The 8397-nt window shown below is 41.3% G+C and overlaps 1 pseudogene; it reads left to right on the plus strand.

Annotated features, from left to right (window-relative positions):
• Positions 1 to 7472: 7472 nt before the first annotated feature.
• Positions 7473 to 8003, plus strand: LOC116877989 (annotated as a pseudogene).
• The last annotated feature ends 394 nt before the right edge of the window (positions 8004 to 8397 follow it).

Raw genomic sequence — 8397 nt, forward strand, 5'->3', positions numbered from 1 at the left:
AAACTTATTTCGCCTCCCAGGGAGAAATGTTTGATAGTAATATTAGCTTACCCTTCCTTTTGCTCACTTCTCAGAATTATCTTCAGTGGCTTACATGTATTTGAGGACAGAGTTATGCTTTCTTGGCAAGTTGAAGAGAAAGTCTTGGAAGTCACGCGCTTCAGCTCAGTTATGCTCTTCACTCATATTTTCCCATATTTTCTAGGGCATGGATATAATACTTTGATCTTTATCTTTTTTTGTGAATTCTCATTGATCTAATTTTTCAGGACTATGGAAAATTTATGTTAGATCTGGAAGAAACCACAGAAATCATCTCATCCCCCAAGACTTTCGTGTTCATTTACAATGTTCTGTTATTTAGACTTCTTTATTTTTGTTTTAGTTTATGATTTGTCATGTTCACAAAACATTCATTTCCTTAACCAACCAAAAATTATACTTATACATTTAATCCAGTGAGTAACCTATTTTTTGCATGTAAAACGATTGTGAGCTCTGACTTTCAAAACCTAGAAAAAGCTCAGTGTTCTTTAGCATCTCATCAAAAATCACAACTCAATGAGGGTTTGTTGATGAGGGACCCTAGTCTTCTAAGTATTGCACATCAGTCTCATTTTCTATTGTGCCTGAGTAATGACATCAGTGTCAAAAGATCCGTTTGCAGATGGACTTAGCTTACAGCACCAATCACAGAGTAGAACTCAAGATTAAGATGTATTTCATTTCGAGTCAGCAAAAACTAAGGTAAAACAATAGCCTCCCACAAAACCTCCATTGGTGCTACTCTCCACCAAATAATGGGTAAATAGATCATTAGTTCTGTATTATGTTCTTACGAATCAGTTCTAATATTTCAATGACAACAATAAAGAAGAGCAGAATATGCAGAAACAACAAACTGAATTTAAACACTGACCAAGATATAGTCATCATGCTTAAAAGCTAATGCAAGGTTTTATCAGAATCCACTTGCTATGAAATTGCCAAGAAAGAAAGGAGATTCCTACAGTTAGCTAAAAGCCTCAGAAAGAGATTTTTTTTAAACCATGTTTTTCCTTCTTTCACTTTAAAACTTATTCTTTTATTACTTTACTTCCTCACTTTGAGTGGGTTGAAACTGTTATGGGAGATCTGAATTCCCGCTGGTGCAGGAGATTGAAAGAAACCAAGATGACAAGAGCAGGAGGGTCAACAGCACCAAACTCCTTTCAGCTCCTAGTCTGACAGTAGAGAATACAATGTCAAGATTGGTAAAAAGCCCAGATCCAAGCATTAATAATGCCCCACCAATCTATAAATACTTTTGTGAAAAGTTATTTAATATTAGGAAAAGAGGAATAATGGATATCTCTGAAAGAAACAATAATGTTTTGGGCACTTGGGTGGCTCAGTCGGTTGACTGTCTGCCTTGGGTTCAGATCATGATTACAGGGTCCTGGGATCAAATCCCAACTCGTGTTCCCTACTCAGTGGGGAGTCAGCTTCTCCCTCTGCTCCTCCCCCTGCTCATGCACGTGTGCACACACTCTCACTTTCTTTCACTTAAATAAATCTTAAAAAAGGAAAAAAAAGAAAAAATGTTTGGATTAAAAGGAGTTCAAATCAGCAGCTGAAGCATTACACAAAAGCTTCTGGTTTGAATGATCCCTCAACTCTGTCCCTATTTCTTCCCATAAATCCTGTTGTTAATCTGGTCTCATCAAGCTGTAGGAGTGTACTGTAAGTGGCAAACAATTCTCAAAGGGCTCCAGAGCAGAGACCAAGTCTAAGATACAGCTGTAAGATCCTTTATTTAAAAGTCAGGGAGACTTAAGGGAGCACCTCATAGATCCCACAGACAGACAGAAAGGCTTCTAAGGATTTTAAGAGTGTGTCTCTTAGACTTTCTCTGTTGCAGCAACGGGGCTTCTAAGGATCTAAGGTCATGGTCCCACGGCGGTTTTACAGAGAGTCCAAGATAGAGGAAAGCTTATTTCAAAAAGATTTGTGAGTCTGACTTCTATACCATGGAATGGATTATAAATGGACACTCAGGAACTCCATAAAGTTTTAAAAGTAATTATATCAGCATGATCTGAAAAAGACAGATGTACAGCACCTGCATGCTTTTACCAGCATTTCTCAAAGTTCAGTCCACAAATTACTTGTGATCTACATTAGACCTGATTGAAGGGGGGTGGGGACGGGGGTATATCGGGGAATCAGTGTTTTTGCCAGGTAATACCATGGATGTTAAAGTTAGATACTCACCTCAAGCGGACCTATTTACTCATTCCTAAACATACTGCTCCTTGTGGCACTCCCTTCCATTCTCTAGTGTTGGGACACCGCTGCCTTCCATTCCTCACATTATACTCATAGTTTAAATTTATGCATTCTGGCCTTTCGGTAAATAGCAGTGGATCAATCGGACAAGGGGAAGGTGATGCCTCTTTCACAGGAGATGCACAAAAATTAATTTGAAATGGATTATAGCCCTAGATATGAAAAGTAAAATAATGTTTTTCAGGAAAACGTAGGAGAATATCTTCATAATCTTAAGGTATAAAATATAAAATAAGAAAAGAAAGTATAAGTATAAAACAAAAAAAGTTGTACTTAATTAAAATTAGGACTTTCTCTTATGCAAAAAACACCACTAAAAGAAGGAAATGCAGGGTAGGGGAAAAACTTGCAATACATGTATCCAACAAAGTATTTATATTCAGAATAGGTAAAGAACTCCTACAACTCTAAAAGATGACAGATAGGGGCGCCTGGGTGGCTCAGTGGGTTAAGCCGCTGCCTTCAGCTCAGGTCATGATCTCAGGGTCCTGGGATCAAGTCCCGCATCGGGCTCCCTGCTTAGCAGGGAGCCTGCTTCCCTCTCTCTCTCTGACAGCCTCCTCTGCCTACTTGTAATCTCTCTCTGTCAAATAAATAAATAAAATCTTTAAAAAATAATAATAAAAAAAATAAAAGATGATAGATATCCTATTTTATTATAGCTATTCATGGATATGAAGTGTTATCTCTTTGTGTTTTGATTTGCATTTCCCTAATAATTATTGATGTTAATCATCTTTTTTTTTTTTTTTTTTAAACTAAGCTCTACACCCAATATGGGGTTTGGACTTATGACCCTGAGATCAAGAGTTGCATACTTTACCCACTGAGCCAGCCAGGAGCCCTGGGTACCTTTTTATATACCTGTTGGCTGTTTGTATATGTTCTTTGGAGAAATGTCTGTTTAAGGCCTTTGTGCATTTTTAATGTAGATTATTCATGGTTTTTTTGTTTGTTTGTTTGTTTTTACTGTTGAGTTCTATGTTCAGAAGCCTTAATATTCTAAAAACATTTGTACCCAAAAAAGTTTGTACTACCCAAAGAGATCTACAGAGTCAATGCTATCCCCATCAAAATTCAATGACTTTTTTTTTTTACTGAAATAGAGGAAATAATCCTAAAATTCAAATAATCCTAAAATTCATAGGGAACCATAAAAGACCCAAATTAGCCAAAGTAATCTTGAGAAAGAAGAACAAAAATGAAGATATTCATACTTCCCAATTTCAGCGTGCCTGGGTGGCTCAGTCAGGTAAGCAGCTATCTTTAGTTCAGATCATGATCTCAAGGGTCCTGGGATTGAGCCCCATGCTCAGCAGGGAGTCTGCTTCTCCATCTCTCTCTGCCCCTCCCCCTGCTTGTGCTCTGTCCTTCTCTGAGATAAATAAAATCTTTAAAAAGCAAAACAAAACAAAACGCCCCTTCCTGGTTTCAAAACATATTACAAGTCTACAGTAATTAAAACAGTATTATACTGGCATAAAGACAGATATATAAACCAATAGAAAGGAATAGAAAGCCCAAAAACAAACCCACACATATATGATCAATTGATCTTTGACAATAGTGCTGAGAATACACAAGAGAAAAAAGACAATCTTTTCAGTAAATGGTGCTGAGAATATTGGACATCCATGTGCAAAAAACCGAAATCAGATCCCTACTTTACAACATACACTAAGATCAACTCAAAACAGGTTAAAGACTTGGGGTGCCTGGGTGGCTCAGTCCGTTAAGTGCCCAGCTCTTGATTTTGGCTGATATCAAAGGTCATTATATCAGGCTCCATGTTAGGCTCCACACTGGGCATGGATCCTGCTTAAGATTCGCTCTCCTTTTTCCACCGTCCCTCTCCCAACCCCACTCTCCCTGCCCCCAAAGAGGGTTAAAGACTTAAATTTAAGATGTGAAACTGTAAAACTTCTAGGGAAAAGTATAAGAGAAAAGCTCCTTGACATTGGTCTTGCTAATGACTTCTTGGATATCATACCAAAAGCACAGGCAACAAGAGCAGAAATTGACAAGTGGGACTACATCAAACTGAAAAGCTTCTGCACAGCAAAGGAAGCAATCAACAGATTGAAAAGACAACCTAAAAAATGGGAGAAAATATTTGCAAACCATGTATTTGAAGGGGGTTAATTTTTTTCTAGAGAGTTTATTTATTTGAGAGAGAGAAAGAGAGAGAGAGAGAGAGCACAAACACTGGGGAGGGGTAGAGAGGAAGGGAAAAGCAGACTTCCCACCGAGCAGGGAGCCCAATGCTCCAAAAGAGGGGATCAATTTTTAAACACCAATTTTAAGTCTTATTTGAGGCCTTATTGAAAAGTCACAACAGACACATGAAGGGTCTTCTCCTTGTAAGTGGTGCAAGTGCATACAGAACAACATGGCGCCTACATCTTGGACCCAAACTTATACTAACTGCTCAGGGTCATCATGTTCCTGCTGGTGGAGTCCCCTGCAACCCCGGACACCCAGCTCTCTGACCTGGGATGAGATCCAAGAGGTAGGACCACAGTGGGGAAGGGGAGAAATAACAGAGGGAGCCCTTGACTTTGAGGTGTGAAAAAAAGGGAACCGTCCATACTCTGCTCTCATGCACAAACACCTCAGTGCATTCTAGAACTGCCGTTCCAAAAATTAAACAGAAGCCTTTGTTTGGAGATCGGCTCATTAGATATCAACTCGAAGCCTCTTCTGCCTGTTCTTCCCTCAAAAGTCTCATAGTGAATGGCCCCAGGCCCATTGTTCTGCATCATGGTTGTTTTGGGTTTTTGGTTTTTTGGGTTTTTTTTTGTTTTGTTTTGTTTTTTTAATCATATTGAAGAATGATGCTGAACAACACTACCCAAAAGTATGAGTGTGGTTGGAAAGATTAATGAAAGGTTTGTATTTTGGTTTGTGGCTTTGGTCACTGCTTGCCTCTCAAGCTGCCTGTTTCAGTTCAAATGAAGCAGCGCTTCTCGGCTGGTGTGTGCCAGCATGCTGTTCGCACAGCTGTCGCCCTCCATCCATCACGGCTCAACTTACCCCACTCCAAGTCCCAGGTCAGCACTTCCCGATTGCATTCCTTGTCTCCGTCATGCTTTGAGCTGCCCTACTTCTAGCCATTCATCACCCAGCAATTGTTGCTGTTAGCGGTCTCTCTCACATGACCAGTCCTGCGAAGTGTGCCAGAGGGGAATGCCAGCGGGCTGCTGCAAGCCGGAGGTTGTCCGGGCTTTGTTAGTGATCATATCATAGAGAAATGTCCCTAGCAAAATCTGTGAAGCTAAATGAAACACCCAAGGACACTGAAAGTCTACCTCCTTCTCTCCTAAGTTAGAATGCATCTGTGATTCCATGCTTGGGGGCAGTGTGGATTAGAACTTAAGCAGTTAGGCTTTTGAACCAGACTATAGTGTGGGCCACACACTTGAGAAAATGCTTTAGTTCTACTCAGTTACCTTAGTCTTGGGGTCATTGCAAGAACAGAGTTAATTTGGGGTGCCTGGGTAGCTCAGCAGTTTAAGCCTCTGCCTTCTGCTCAGGTCATGATCCCAGGGTCCTGGGATCGAGCCTAGCATCAGGCTCTCTGCTCAGCAAGGAGCCTGCTTTCCCCCCACTCTCTCTGCCTGTCTCTCTGCCTACTTGTGATCTCTGTCAAATAAATATATATTTTTTTAAATCTTAAAAAAAAAAAAAAGAACGGAGTTAATTTATGCAAAGCGACTGGAACAATGCCTATCACGTGAAGAGTCCTGTATGCGTTTGCTGTTGCTCTTTTTCTGCTCACTCTGCTTGGTCTGCTTAGGTTGGCAATTTCAGTCATTTATTTATTCTTTCAATCAATATTTACTGAGTACCTGTGATGTTCCAGGGACTGTGGACAGTGATCCATTTCCTTTGTGGTAAGCCTCGGCATGATCATCTGGAAACACCTTTTTACTTACAGCTCTGCAACTATGGGAACAGTAAGACCTCAGAGAAGAAACTGCTGACCAGTTTGCCCAGCCAGATCCCTAGGCAGCTTCTCGATTCCCATGCTCCCATTATAGCCTAGGAAGAACAGAGGCAGACAGAGAACATGGAAGATACAGCATTGACTTGAACAGATGCTCTCCTCCTCCCCCCGACTCCCTATTCACCCAGAAAGTCTGACATATTTTCAAGCAGGGGAGGAGGTTGGAGAAAGGACAGGGGTAGATGAAGAGTCAGTGGAGAGGAGTCCTGCAAACAGCTAAGGTTATCTTTCTAGCCAGTATGGCAAGATGAGGCGCAAAATAGAATTAAATTGATTTAGAGAAAAGTACTAGGGTAAAGCATATGAAATTGCTGATATTTGACAATTTTTAACTCACAAAACATCAGTTTCATAGGGTTCACCCTGTAAAAGATGGAGTATTTCTTGTGCTTTGAGTTTTTTAAACAGTTATATCTGCCACACCTGTTTTAAATTATCTTAGAAGGGCTCCGGTATAAGAAATCATCATCATGAGAATTGGGTCTCACGTTGAAACATGAAGACAAATTTTGGTCACCTGTGTTAGAAATTGGATGAATGAGTTCTCAGAAGCCCAGATAACAGCTACGATGTGGAAGGCTTATTTATTCTACTCAGTAAACCAGCATCAACTGTTTAGATTTCTTTCTTTAGTTCACTTTCTAGTTGGATCCTAGTAATAACTCCTTCACAAAATGGGCTTATTAAAAAGCTCAGAAAGATTTAGAGGTCTCTAGAACTTCTCAGGGACCAGGGTAAACAGTGGGCTCTATTCCTTGCCAATTTCTTTATCCTTATTAAATCTTTAGGTATATTCTCATCTGGTTGAACCCAGAGTTTAGATTACATATTTTTTTAGAAGGTGACCTCTTACACCACCAAGATTATAAACATTCTAACTAAACTGAACACCAAAACATGTTTCACACAGCTTAAAAACAGGTTTACTCAGGCAATGTTCTGGGAGGTCCCAGGGATCTGTCTTTTGCCTCAACAATGTTTGGATGGAACAACCCAGGGACATCCCTTCTATCAGTCTTCAACCAACCTCCAAACTTTCCTCCAGTCACAAACTTGGGAGCCATCATCTCGGCCAACCTCTGCCTCTGGGACCAGCCAGCACCCTATTTTGAGTTTAGCTCCTTATTATGGATCCACCATGAGCTCCCAGATTCATGAGAATTATTCCACTCATATGGAGGCCACCACCATCAGCTGCCTGGTCAACATGCCTCTGCCAGCCTCCGACACCTACCTCTCTCTGGGCTCCTATTTCAACCATGAGGATGTAACTGTGAATGACGTGGGCCCCTTCTTCCTCAAGCTGGCTGAGGAGAAGCTGGAGGGTACTGAACATCTCTGGAAGATGCCAAACCGGCGCAGTAACCATGCCCTCATCCAAGACGTGCAGAAACCTTCCCAGTTGGAGTGGTGATAAAGCCCTGGATGCCATGGAAGCCACCTTGGTTTTGGAGAAGAACTGGAACCAGGCCTTTCTGGAGCTTCATGCCCTGAGTTCTGCCTGTGTAGACCCCCATCTCTCTGACTTCCTGGAGAACCACTTCCTGGGTGAAGAGTTGAAACGCATCAAAAAGATGGGGACCACCTGACTCACCTTCACAGCTTAGCTGCCCCCAGCTGGGCTAGGTTAGGATTGCGTCCAAAGACTCACCCTCAAGCACAACCCTGAAGTCCAGCAGCCTTTAAGGGGCCTCTCTGGCCACCCCCTGATGTCAGGGCTTCTGCCCCAGTCTCTCCCTGCAGCCACAGGCAGCTTTTTAACCACCCTGGAGCCCTCTCCCAAACCACACACCCAATGGAAATAAAGCTTTTTTGCAGGAAAAAACAAAAACAAAAACGAAAAAAAACAAACAAACAGGTATACTCAATGTCCTAGCAAATTCTCCATCTAGAAATTTACTTGAAGAATATAATGAAAGACATACACAAAGATTTAGTTTTAAAGGTTGTATTAGGAAGAGAACACCTGGCACACTCAAACCAAGGTAATTCACGTGGGGTTCACTTACCAAGGAATGGAGGGGCTGTAGGAAAACCACAGGGGATGGTGCAGGTACCCAGGG

The sequence above is a fragment of the Lontra canadensis genome, unplaced genomic scaffold (assembly GCF_010015895.1).
Source record: "Lontra canadensis isolate GAN:19392208 unplaced genomic scaffold, GSC_riverotter_1.0 scaffold55, whole genome shotgun sequence".
In the NCBI taxonomy this organism is placed as follows: domain Eukaryota; kingdom Metazoa; phylum Chordata; class Mammalia; order Carnivora; family Mustelidae; genus Lontra; species Lontra canadensis.